The 13,651-nt window shown below is 40.5% G+C and overlaps 1 long non-coding RNA gene across 1 annotated transcript; it reads left to right on the forward strand.

The window, feature by feature from the left end:
- The first annotated feature begins 6,616 nt into the window (after window positions 1-6,616).
- LOC118470582 (uncharacterized) lies at window positions 6,617-12,579 on the forward strand. The gene is made up of 3 exons (XR_004847694.2): window positions 6,617-7,875; window positions 8,617-8,707; window positions 8,889-12,579. It is a non-coding gene; the product is annotated as an uncharacterized LOC118470582 (long non-coding RNA).
- Window positions 12,580-13,651: the final 1,072 nt, after the last annotated feature.

Below are 13,651 nucleotides of genomic sequence, written 5' to 3' on the forward strand. Positions count from 1 at the left end.
GAGCAGACGAATACGTCGTCATGGTGCTATCAGACGGCTTTGTTTCCATTCTCTGGTTGTACACCACCTTGGATTGTGCTACATTTACTAACTTTTTGTCCTTCATTATGGCTCCCAGTGTAAGTCAGACTCTTCTGATGCTTGGAAGAAAAGGAAAGCCGTCTCCATGGAAGTGAAATTAGACAGAATAAAACACTGGGAATAGGAAGAAACACCGACCAACATGGGTCCAGTTGTAAAAACAGGTCAACATATTATAGTGACCCTCTGTGATGAATGAGAGAGACTTTATCTGGTTCTCTGCTGCTTTATTGAACCTTCACACAGGCTACTGTGGACCGTAGCCAACGCCAGAATAACTAGAAAAACCCCATAACTTAGCTCCAGAATTAGCCGCCGTTCCCAGCTCTCTCTACTGCTGACTCTCAGCCAATCAGAGGTGAGCTAACTAAACATGGCACGTTCACTGACATCAGGTAAATCTGGAACTGAACAATAAACATTGAAACCTCAACATCTACAACATCAGTCCATTACAATATTCTGTTATCTTCTAGTAAAATGATTCATACATGCATGAAAGTCGTTGGTATTCATGACTTTATGAAGAATTGATTGATATTGTGATGCACGGTACGGCTTTGGTTACATTTTCACCAGAGTTCTGACTTACGGTGAAAATCGACTTAGAGAGATCGGTAGGAACAGAACTCTGATGTAAATGGAGGACCTCCGGTATTTGACTCTCCAGTGCTGCAGAGTGCTAAAACAAAGCGTGACAGCAGTTCTGCTAAAACTATGTTTCATCTCCCCATAAATCCAGCAACCACTGATAGTTTTCTCATTTGGCAGGACGGGCGTTGCTAGATCAAACTTGCTCTTGTTTTTGTGCTTACATGGAGCTCAGAGTTCACTGGTGTTACAAGCTGTTGGCGTTGATGTAGAAAAGAGACTTTTGGGGCATGAGGCAAGATAAAACTTTATTAATCCCTAAGAAAATTCTTTTAAATGTCACAGCAGAGTTATAAATAGAAATCAGTCTGCAGGCTGCTGTAATCCGCTCACACATTGGTATTAAAACGTGATTAATACACGTAATATCTTCACACCAAACCTCTAAGTATCAAAGTTCAAGTTTTATGGTTAAAATGAGTCATAGAGTTCAAGGTTAGCTGGTTTTCACTGTGTTTAATGGACATCTTATGCCTTACCTCCAACTGTAATCTGTAATTATGTCGCATTAAATCTGGAATATTCCATCCATCTGCTGTATAAACAGAGCAGCGGAGGTCCACATGATGGTGATGAAGTGATGGAACGTCAGGTGAAGACATTAAGTGGTTTAATGGTGACTTATTTAGGTACATGACTGAACATAATTTGATTCATATAAGCAAATCAGAGTCTGGGAAGATGCTCAGTGCTGTCTGCTGGATGAATAGGAGCACAGAGTTAATGTCTCAGCTGTATGTGGCCATAAAATTGGATGAATCTGTACAGCTATGTCATCCCATCACATAATAGTCCTTCAAGCTCCATTTTTCTCCTCCTAGCTGAAGTGCAGCTATTTCAATTTAGCTGATTCAGTCGTTTCAATCCCCTCTGAGATGATTCGGTGGTGAAAGTGAACACCGTCCTCAGCCCTCACCTCTCACCGTTATATTTGTGTTTACCCTCGGTGGCTTCATTTATTACAGCAGACCGACAAGGGCATGAATGTCAAATTAAAACCTGACAACCAGAACCTCATTTACAACAGATTTAATAAGTCGGATCAAAAAAATTGCATTTTTTGAAAGAAAACAAGTGCACTCAGAGTAGCTGATTCTCTGAGTGGATACACCCATGCATCTGTTTTAATTGAGAAATAAAGCACATTTAGCAGACAGAGACGAGTGTTTAAACGCTGGATTGATCTGCAGTCAATCAGATGAAGCAGCCTGATAAACCTGCTGCTGCTGAAGAATGGATGCTGGGAAACAGGACAGATTTATCCAGGAAAGCTGACGTCATGGAAGGTCGATGCTATGACTTCACTCAGGAAAACCCAGATCCAGACACTTCAATGAAAGCACTCTTTAAATGGACTCAGGCTGCGGAAAGTACAGAGATGATATATCCAGACGTTAACCCTCCAAACCCCAGGGAGTTTCTGACTATTCTCTGCTCCTGTTGTATTTTTACTCACTGCAATATAAAGTCCTGCACCTCTACAGAAACAGAGAGAGCTCAAAAATATCTTATCTGTCTATATCTGAAAGTTAAATTTACTAAAATTGAAAAAATCTGCAATCAACATGTACAAAATTTGACCAATGTCAAATAAAATGGTGCCTCTCCTCTCTGTGTTGTGGCAGTTCAACCAGAAATATATATTATCAAACCCCACAAAGGTTCAGAGTTATCACATAAACCTGGTCATAATTCATAAAGAATTCAGACAAAATGCCAACAGGGAAAACACCATCAGAACCAATAAGAAAAGGAATAAAACCTTTCAATAATCAACACAATCCATTTATTACTAGAAAGAGAAAGGAAGTCCAGTCTGAGTTTTCTTAAATACCTTCTGCATTCAGTTCAAACATTCCAGGGTTTCCAGTGATCCAACGGAGAAGAAGAACCAGAACCTGGAAGTACTTTACTATTGTCCATTTACCTCCGGGGAAACAATAATCCAACTCAAAGCGCTGCCATCTGGTTAAGGACAAAACAAAGAATTCGTAGCCTTTGTTGACTCACATGCGCTGTCGAGATGCGCTGTGCTGCAGTTTGTCCTACAGTGAAGGTCAGATCTCTGACGCCAACAGGTGGCTGAAGACCACAGATAACTTTCACCAATTTACCTGAGGAGGCCGACACCCAGAAGATCCAGCCTACCGCTGACGTACCTCCATACTGCTCTGGAGGAGGCCAGATATGTGGAAGTATTGGGGCGGCTCACCAAGAGCACATTAAAACTAAACCATATTACTGTCTGGACTGCTGACGGGGTGGAGGTCAGGGGAACAGAGAGAACCAGACATGTCCTCCATACATTTATTACATTATATGTTGGCTGTCAACACGGTGAGAACACCGCCTGCAGTTCAACTGAAAACAGCCTGAATTCCTGTCATGTGATCGCTGGTTGGAGCTGAGTCACTCACAGCTTCACGGTCATGTTCAGAAGCTGAGAGTTTTTTATTTTTTCAGAATCTGGTGACAATTTGTGAATGTAAAAAAACTATTTTGATGGAATATCATAATTTATAGCTTAGTTTGGGTTAAATTTCACCAACCGAATATGAATAGTTCAAGGACCACTGTGGAGTTCAGAATCTGATGATTCTCTCTGTTTATAAAGTTTCTAGTTTTTAATAATAATTTTGGTGATTTCTTAGAGACAACATTCCTTTCAAACCCACCAGCAGGTTTTACAATTCAGGGTGAGGATAAAAAACGTGACCCCAGATTTCCCTGAATCAAACTTGTTCTTTGTCTCGTTGTTGAAAGGATGAGTCACACTGGTGCAGGTTTTCTTTGAAATTCAGGCTAAGTGTGTTTCTGTGCTCCTGAGGCGTAGAAGCTAAAGATGAAAATATAAATGGAAACAGACCTTAGAACAAGCAGAACATTATTCTGGAACGAGTGGCTCCATCGTCCACTGATGAGATGAAAACATCAGATCTACATCTAGTTTTCATTCTGAGTGATCATCCAGGAAACGTTAAAGAAATTTGACCCAGCAGTTCATAGCAGTTCCCACTGCTAAAGATAATGGATTCTTCTAGAAGTCTGTTGATGCAGAGCTTTTTACTCCACTAAGGAACGTGGTGGAGTTATGAGACAACTGGCGTATGTTTGTCCATCTGTTAATCTGTCTGTTAGCAACATTACTCAATAACAGACCAATGGATTTGGTTGAAATTTTCAGGGAAGGTCAGAAATGACACAAGGACCACAAGAACGTCTTCAAGAACCTTCAAGAGAAGTCCAAAGGAGTCCACTGGACTTCTCTTGAAGGATTGGATTCTGGATTAAATTTCTAGGGAAGGTCAGAGATGATACAAGGACAACCTCATTAGATTCTGGCAGTGATGCGGCTTATAGTCTGGATCCACGGATTGGTTAAAGATTTCTGTGTCATTGCCAGATAGCGGCGTGGCGTCACTGTAACCATGACAACAAGTGAACACTACATGATCACATGATTGTGATCCTACTACAAATCCACTGCTGAGGACTTATCAGGACTTATCCATCATAAATGATACAAGGAGCAACTGATTAAATTGTGAGAGTGTTTCTGAGTCCCATCAATTCCCGCTGCCCGCTACATATTTAGGTCACGTGATCTGGTATCCGTACATAACGTACACATGCAGAACACACGCCTGTGCTCAGAGCAAGATCCCGACTTATCAGGACTCATCCGTCAGAACTCATACAATGACTAAGCAGCCTTGGAGGAGGACTGAGCAGCCTTGGAGAAGGACTGCCTCTCTGAGGGCTTTTCTTGTCTTATAAAAGTGAAACTGGTGATTATCTGACCAATGAGTGTTTGGTTGATTAGAGCATATTGACCAATCAAACAGCTGTTTTCTGTTTGGGTTTAATGACATCATCTCATCATGTTTTTCAGTTTTATGGCACTGATTGGACAAAAAGCCTCACAAGCAGAAAGAAACAAACATAAAATTGAACATTTTCAGGAAATCTGCTGAAAATTTGAGCTACATTTGGATGGAGACTTGACTCTAGATTAAATGTAGGTCAAACCGTTCATCAGTCCTGCAACAAACATTAGGAATGAGCTCATATGTCACTCAGATGAGGGGTAAAAATACACCAAGTTAAACACAGCCTCATTAGGATATTTGGGATCAGTTTAATCCTGAAGCAAAACTAAAAGCTGTTAGAATCCCAGCGAGTGTTTGCCAAAGGAAGCCTCCTTCAGTGGTGCTTTCTGCTCTCCAGTCTGCTGCTCGTCTCCTCCAGACGTGACTCAGCCTTGGCTCAGAAAAAAGCCCAAACCCATGATCCACCGTGAAGAGGAGGGGGAGGATTTCATTTCTCCGAGCCCTGATATTTCTCACAGTGCAGACTGTTGACAAAGGCCCAGCGCTCACAGAGATTAATAGGATGATAATTTGCCATTAACAGCTTGAACCCGAGCACCAGCTGGTCTGGAGGAGCACCAAATAGCTGCCGTCTCGACCCAAATCTCTGGCGGGGCCGCCAACAACAAACTGTTGAGAGGACGGCGGCCAGGCAGCGCTTGACCAGACAGCATGCTGCTCAGATTAACGCACGCACATACACACATACACACAGAACAGCTTCCACTTTAACCGAACCAGAATCACAGCTTGTTACTAACGTACAGCTGAACTGAGTGAAGTGATTTACACTTTGAGTTTTCCATCATTTGTCCATCATCCATCCATCCATCATCCATCCGTCCAGCCATCCATCCATCATCCATCCATGTGTCCATCATCCATCCGTCCGTCCGTCATGGAGGCAGCAGATTTTTTGTTAAATGTTTTCAGATTAGAGCAGCAGGAAACACTGATCTGATCTGTCTGAACTGTAGAACCGCTGCAGGTTGATTATCACAACACGTCTCTGAATACAATTATTCACTTTACGGCTTCAACTTTGACATTTAGCCGGACATTTTCTACGACGCTGACCTTTGAGGGAATCAAAGGAAGCAAAATATATGAGCAGAGCGTTTGCAATCACAGCCGGCCACCAACGACGATGGCGTCATGTCGACCCTCGTAGGACGGAGGAGTTAATATCGCTGCAGCCGAGTCTGTCCGCACAGGAAAAGCACAGAAATATATCACAGATTCTCATTTTTCATAGAGATCCACTGCAGTTGAGGTAAAATATATTAATTTGCAGTAGTTAAATAAGGATGCAGATTTGAAATTAGCAGTATCACAATGTAAGAAATCCTGCATTTAAATTAAAAATGAAGTCAAAATTCCAAAGCATTTGCAACAAAATATACTTAAAGTACCAAAATAATAACAAAATAATGATAAATATTAAAAGTACATGTGTTCATAACATGAATGTTGGAGCTGGTAAAAGTGATTTTCCCTTTAGGGTCTAAAGCGTTTTGTCTTATTCTGTTATTTTGCATCTTAATTTATGTGTCAGGTGTGTTTTATTAAAACAAATCTGTGAAGTTAAAAAGTACAATCTTTTTGTTGAAGTAAAGCAGCAGAAATGGAAAATAAGTGACTGAACAACATCAAACTTGTATTTAAATAGAGTCCACCACGGTTCATCTGCACTAAACACCATCATAAAACATCTTCCTTTGAGCCTCGGCTTCTTAGTAAGTGCAATTTACCAAAACAAAGATGACTTCTGTTTCTCCAAACACCGAGTTAAATATGAATGTTGCATGATTTAGTGCCCTGGCAGAGGATTCTATGTGTAACACACTGTTAAATGCCAGCGTAATTATTTAAATCCTACTAACAGAAGCGATGTGTAGCTCCCAAATAAAGCTGAGCAGCTCTAATCCAGCAGCGCTCACCTTTCACTGGCACAAACATTCATGGAAATAAATTCACACTTTGATCACAGAGACGTGCCGTCATGTCAGCGTTCATAAATCGTTCATTATTACTTTGAAATGAGCACAAAGAAGCCGAGCAGAAACCTGAAGTAAATAAACCGAGGTTATGTGGGTTGAACACCGTTCTTCCAGACATCATCACTAAAATACAGTCAGCTTTATGTTCTTCGCTGCAGCTCCATGGAAGCAGCTCAATCACGACTAGAAAGTTTACTTTTTTTTTTGGATTATTTGGTTTACAAAAAAAGGAAAAAAATGTAATCAAAATGTAATAAATGTGTTCAAGTTCCCACAGGAGTTACCAGAACTGGAAAACCTCAAAGCCAGTATGAGTACATCCATCTATCCATCCATCTGTCCATCCATCCATCCATCCATCCATCATCCAGCCATCCATCATCCATCCAACATCCATCCATCTAGCCATCCATCATCTAGCCATCCATCATCCATCCATCTAGCCATCCAACATCCAGCTAGCCATCCATCATCCATCCATCCAACATCCATCCATCCATCTAGCCATCCATCATCCATCCAACATCCATCCATCCATTATCCATCCATCCATCATCCATCCATCCAACATCCATCCATCCATCCATCCATCTTCTTCCTCTTATCCAGGGTCTTGGAGGCAGCAGATGAAGCAGGTCATTCCAGACGTTCCTCTTCCCAGCAACACTTTCCAGCTCTTCCTGGAGGATCCTGAGGTGTTCCTAGGCCAGATGAGATATATAATCCCTCCAAAGGGTTCTGGGTCTACCCCGGGGTCTCCTCCCAGGAGGATGTGTTCAGAAAACCTCCAAAGGAAGTCTTCCTGGAGGATCTGAATCAGATGTCCAAACCACCTCAGCTGGTTCCTTTAGAGGTGAAGGATCAGCAGCTCTACTCTGTGCTCCCTCTGGATGTCTGAGCTTCTCCCCCTGTCTCTAAGGCTGAGTCCAGCCACCCTACAGAGGAAGATCATTTCAGCCGCTTGTATCCACGATCTCATTCTTTGGGTCACTACCCAGAGCTCATGACCATAGGTGAGGGTTGGAATGAAGATGGACGGTAAATTGAGATCTTCTCCTTGCTGCTCAGTTCCCTCTTCACCACGACGGTTTGGTACAACGCCTACATTACTGCTGACGCTGCACCAATCCTCCTGTCCATCTCTCGCTCCATTTTCCCATCACTCCTGAACAAGATCCTGAAATACTTGAACTCCTTCATTTGGGGAAGCAACTCCCCCCCAACCTGGAGGGAGAAATCCACTGGTTGAGAGAACCACGGCATCAGACTTGGAGGTGCTGATCCACATCCTCGCATGAGTGTATATTTTTGTCTATCTATCTATCTATCTATCTATCTATCTATCTATCTATCTATCTATCTATCTATCTATCTATCTATCTATCTATCTATCTATCTATCTATCTATCTATCTATCTATCTATCTATCTATCTATCTATCTATCTATCTATCTATCTATCTATCTATCTATCTATCTATCTTATTGGTGTATATATAAATACATGAAAGATAGAAAAGGATACCAGACAATATAACAATATAAATACAATGCAAATACATACTGGTGTGAAAAACTGTAGCTGCAGCAGCATTTTGGGAGAAAACCTTTATAGATATACATAGGGGCACATCTTTAATTAGTTTCCAAACAAGTGTAAACACGGCCTGCAGTTCAGCATGATAGTCTCTGAATTTCTGTCAGTGACTTTCTAAATGCTTTTCAGTTGAGTAGAGGAATACAAGTTTATTAGATTTTTGCAGAATCTATGTGGAGTAAACAGTAAATGTTTGGCAAATGTTTAAACAAAAAATGTAGAAAAGGTAAATTTAATGAAATATCACGAGTGAGAATGAAGCTTTGTACCTGTTCTGTCTTTATTTTTTGGATGATAAATGGTGTAATTCTGGTGATTTTTTAAACAGAGCATGTCTTCTAAGTAGGTTTTGGGGTTCAGACGGTTAAATGGGTTGGTGTCACCTCATTTAGTACAAATCCTGCATCTTCTTATCCCAGGTGCAGCTCTGAGGAACCAGATGTTCTTGTTTGTTCCGAGATCCAAGCAGAAGAACCGATATGTGGATCAGTTCTGAAACATTCGCTAAAGGTCCGTCTCTTCAAGTAGACCTCAACAGTCTGACTTCCACTTTTTATTGTGTCCTAACCTTTTATTATTTTGTTGTCTGCTTTTAATCACATTCGTCTTTTAATCCTTGCCTTTTTACTGTGTTTTTGGCTCAACTCTTGTTATTTCTAAATGTGATTTTATCTTTGAGCTGATTCTACAGCTCAAACAACAGTCACACAGGAAGATCTCCTCAGCACACTTCCAACATCATTAGAGATGAGCTGAAAGGAAGCGGTGGATCAGGGAGAAGAGTGAAACTCTCAGCTGCTTTGTGTAACAACGAGAGGCTGAGCGAAGCCTCGTCTCTGGTCCTCGGCCAGCTGTGATCAAATAACTGGAAGTTGGGAGCTCTCATCAGTCCACGGCTAATGGTCTGTGGAAAGTGCTACAGAGACTCTTATCACACCGGAGATGGAACTTGAGGTTTTTTGGGTTCATGCCCAGGCAGGGGAGGCTATTTGGCTTCCATTTGCATCACAGTGTGCCCCCATTCAGATGACAGCGACTGACAGGATCATTTTTCTCCACAACAGACTCAGAAAGAGCAGAAAAAGTATCTGGGATTGACAGTGAGTGATTCTCTGTCTGTTTCACAAAACTTGTTCAAACTTTGGAAGTGCTGGGCTCTTGGCCCGGCAGAAACATTTACTCTAATTATTCCAGGCCTGATTTCAGCCACAGATTAGTCACCTCGGCGCTGCGCTATGGATTCAATTTTAGAAATGAACCTGGAGCTAGATGGCACGCAGTAACAGAGGGTTTAAAATAAGGACACCTGAGAGAGGAGATAAAGGCTGGAGAAAGAAGATCTGAATCCATTTGAGGAGCTTGAAAAATGTTTGTTTGATGAGAACAGAAAGATACCTCCTCAAAACCAAACCTCCAAAAACACTGTTTGAATGAATGAACAGTCCTCTGAAACTCTGATTATTCTACATCCATCTTGGAAACATCTGAGCTCTAGATTTCTTTGTGTGTGTTAATTAGTAAATGGGTGTGAGATAGCAGCATCGTTTCCTTTTAAAAGACTAATTCACATCTGGTGAGTTCAATTATGCATCCACAGCAGATTGTAAAGACAAAACTCAAGGATCAAGTGATTATTTAAGAGCTGTCAGGGCTGCTGTCTGTTCTGCTGTACTGTAAAAATAAATAAATTAATAAATAAAAATGGTAATATTCTGGCAACTGGGGTTAGAGCAAAACACTAATTTTCAGGATTAAAATACAGTTTCAAGCCTTAATTTTATATCAGCTCATTTTGGTTTCTTGGCATTTTTAAAACTATGAAATTATCCTGACTATATAATAATAATTTTATTACCCTACCTAACTTACCCTAACCCTGTACTCAAAAATCCAGATTCACACGTGCCATTTAATTGTGTGATTTAGTGGTGTGGGCCCTCTGCAGCATCACCATGACGACTCACTTTGTGCACCATTTTTAGATAATGGCTTCAGTTGTGGTTGTGCTGTAATTAGGCATCCCATGTATTAACTGTATTCCTGTAAATCTCCATAGCATCATTAATTACAGCTGCAACCTTGACACAGTCCGTTATTACTGCGCCAAGGAAATCAGTGGAGTTATGTGAAGATCAGCTTCCGTCTGTCTGTCTGTCTGTCTGTCTGTCTGTCTGTCTGTCAGCAACATTAGTCTAAAACAGACTAATGGATTTGGATGAAATTTTCAGGGAAGGTCAGAAATGACTCACGGACCAAGTGATTAGATTTTAGCAGTGATGTGGCTTATAGTCTGGATCCACAGATTTGTTAAAGATTTCTGTATCGTTGCCAGATCGCGGCACAGCGTCACTGTAACCATGACAACAAGTGAACACTACATCAGCTGCCTGCTGATGATCACATGATTGTGATCCTACTATAAATCCACTGCTGAGGACTTATCAGGACTTATCCATCAGAAAGGATACAAGGACTGAGCAGCCTTGGAGGGGGACTGAGCTCTCTGAGGGCTGTTCTTGTCTTATAAAAGTGAAACTGGTGATTGTCTGACCAATGAGAATTTGGTTGATTAGAGCATGTTGACCAACCAAACAATCCATTCACACTACGGCGATTTTCTGTTTGGGTTTAATGACATCATCTCTTCATGTCATTTTCTTCAGTTTTATAGCACTGATTGGAGGAAAAGCCCCAAAAGCAGATAGAAACAAGCATGAAGTTGAACATTTTCAGGAAATCTGCTGAAAATTTGAGCTACATTTGGATGGAGACTTGACTCTAGATTAAATGTAGGTCAAACCAATGATCATCCCTGCGTGAACACCACGTCAGCTGCCTCGATTTTACGATGCCATGATTGCGATCCTACTACAAATCATACCAAATCATATGAGGAACAACTGATTAATTTGTGAGAGTGTTTCTGAGTCTCATCAATTCCCGCTGCCCGCTACATATTTAGATCACGTGATCCGGTATCCATACATAACGTACACATGCAGAACACACGCCTGTACTCAGAGCAAGGTCATTTTTTATTAAAGATTAAAATGAAACAAGGACTGAGCAGCCTTGGAGGAGGACTGCTCTCTATGTGCAGTGACTTAATGTGAAGATGAGGTATGATGGAAATCAGGTACTTCTGACAAAAATCACTTCAAAGTCAAAGTGAAGACCCGATGCTCTGCAGAAATCCCTCACAGCGACGAGGGTCAACAGGACCATCAGCTGCATGTGATAAAGCAGGACCTCCACAGTCTTTGGTCCACGTCCTATCTGATCTCCTGCCTCTTATCTGCTAATGAAGGCTTTTAGAGGAGCACAACCTGAATACCTTATTAACGCAATTCTACCAAAATAAGTAAGTAGCTGATGGTGTGTGGGCAGCAGTGGATCAGAGGGCGGCTGGACGCAGGAACATATGGTCAGTAGTATGGAGATGGAAGGAGGCAATCTGCCAGCAGCTGCAGTAAAGACGAGCAGACAGAACACAGCTATTATGCAGCACATTTACGACACCCACACATGAATTCAGTGAGAAAATATGCTGAAACATAATTGCTGGACAGCGATCCATCTGCACAATTTACATACGCTAATGAGGCACCAGAAAAAGCCCCAGCTCTCTTTCATCCTGTTTCCAACTGTATTCATCAGAGCAGTCCAGAAGCAATGGCTGCAGACAAACACCTCAATATGCTCATTTATGATAATAATTAAACAGTTTGATCAACAAGTTATTTACTGTACATTTATATCGAACATCTATTAGCCTCTGCTTTAAAACTATTAGAAATGACAGAAGTCTACATATCTCCCCCACATGCTGCAGGTTGAGGGTTTATATGCTCCAGATAGTTCATGGTAGCACCTGATGGCTAATACTAGCGCCTCTGGGCCCCAGATAATTTCTTACAGCTACCGTTAGCTCCTATGAATTTCTGTCATCTCCTATGAGCTACAGTGAGCTCTTGTTAGCTCCAGTTAGCTTCTTTAAGCTCCACTTAGCTCCTGTTAGCTATAGATAGTAATATATTAACTCTAGATAGCTTCTCTTAGCTCCAGTTAGCTTGTCTGACCAGTTAGTGCCTGCTAATTTCATATATTAGCTCCTGATGGATCTTGTCAGCTTTTATTAGCCTCAACTAGCCACTGGCCACAGTTAGCTCGTATTAGCTTCAGTTGTTTCTAGTTAGCTCTAATTCTCTTTTGTTAGCCCCTGGTCGATCTTGTTGTGTTTGTCAGCGTCAGATAGCATGTTTGAGTTCCATTTAGCTCCAGTAGCCTCTGATTAGCTCCTATTAGCACCTTTTACCTTCATAATAAATATTTGTCATTTAACAAACAAATCTCTATACAGCTGCAGATCTTATGTTTATTGTCACTAAGCATTTGTCATTTTATAAATATATCTTAGTATTGAAGTTTAATTGAACAGTGTTATCTTTTATTGTAAAAAACATCTTAAAATTTATGTATTTTTACATTAGATTTACTGTTTGTGTAATTTTAATCGTATTTTTGTGTATTTAAAGAAAAAAAATTCATTTGTTATTTTCCCATATAAAATGTGAAATATTGCCAAAAAAGAAATATATCATGATTCTCTCAGCTTAATAAAAAGAACACAATCCAAACTATTTCTGAATCAGCTCATTTTATTATTGTTTAGCTAATTAGAAGGTGGTTGGTATTAAATTCAGATGGTTATTTAGTTGGCATTTTAGTGATATCCAGTCATTTTTTATTAAGTGATTGTTTCCATAATAAATAATGATGGAATTTGTAAAGACATGATCATAATGAACATAAAAACATTAGTTTTTTTACTTTTAATAAAAATGTATGCAGATATATCCCATGGACTTCAAAAATCAATCAATTATAGATTGACTCTTGACATGTTTACATGGTGAGAATTGACAGGAAGCTTTATAGGCATCGTAGGAGCATTGGGAGCAGGGAATCGCTGCACGACAGACTACTTTGATATGAAGGCAGTCAGTTTCAGATAAGTTTAGGTTTTTGACTTTTATAGGCCCAATCTCTAAACTTTTAGATCAACCCTAATCTTTATAAAGAGTGTTTACGTCTCATTAAAAATGCTCACTTCGGTTTGCCAGAAGCAATTAAAGCACAAAGATTTAACTGCCTGCTTCATCATGTAAATATCTCACTTTTATGGCCGTACAAAGGAAGAAAGCTTTCAGACTGCCATACCTCCTTCTGCTTGAGTGCCTTTTAGCGGAGCCTCGGTTTGTTCCCTCATGTATCAGAATAATAGAGCCAGTCACTGGTTTCTCTAAAACTTAATTATCCTGCAAGAAATGAAAAACCCTCAAGGTCGTTTAGAAACACTTCATGCTGCTCTGATGATATTTACAGAATCCTTAAAGACTCTTTTAAGCACCTGGGTAGAAAAATACTAAGTTTACTGAATGGTGAAAGAATGTT

The sequence above is a fragment of the Amphiprion ocellaris genome, chromosome 15 (genome assembly GCF_022539595.1).
Source record: "Amphiprion ocellaris isolate individual 3 ecotype Okinawa chromosome 15, ASM2253959v1, whole genome shotgun sequence".
NCBI classification, from domain to species: Eukaryota; Metazoa; Chordata; class Actinopteri; family Pomacentridae; genus Amphiprion; species Amphiprion ocellaris.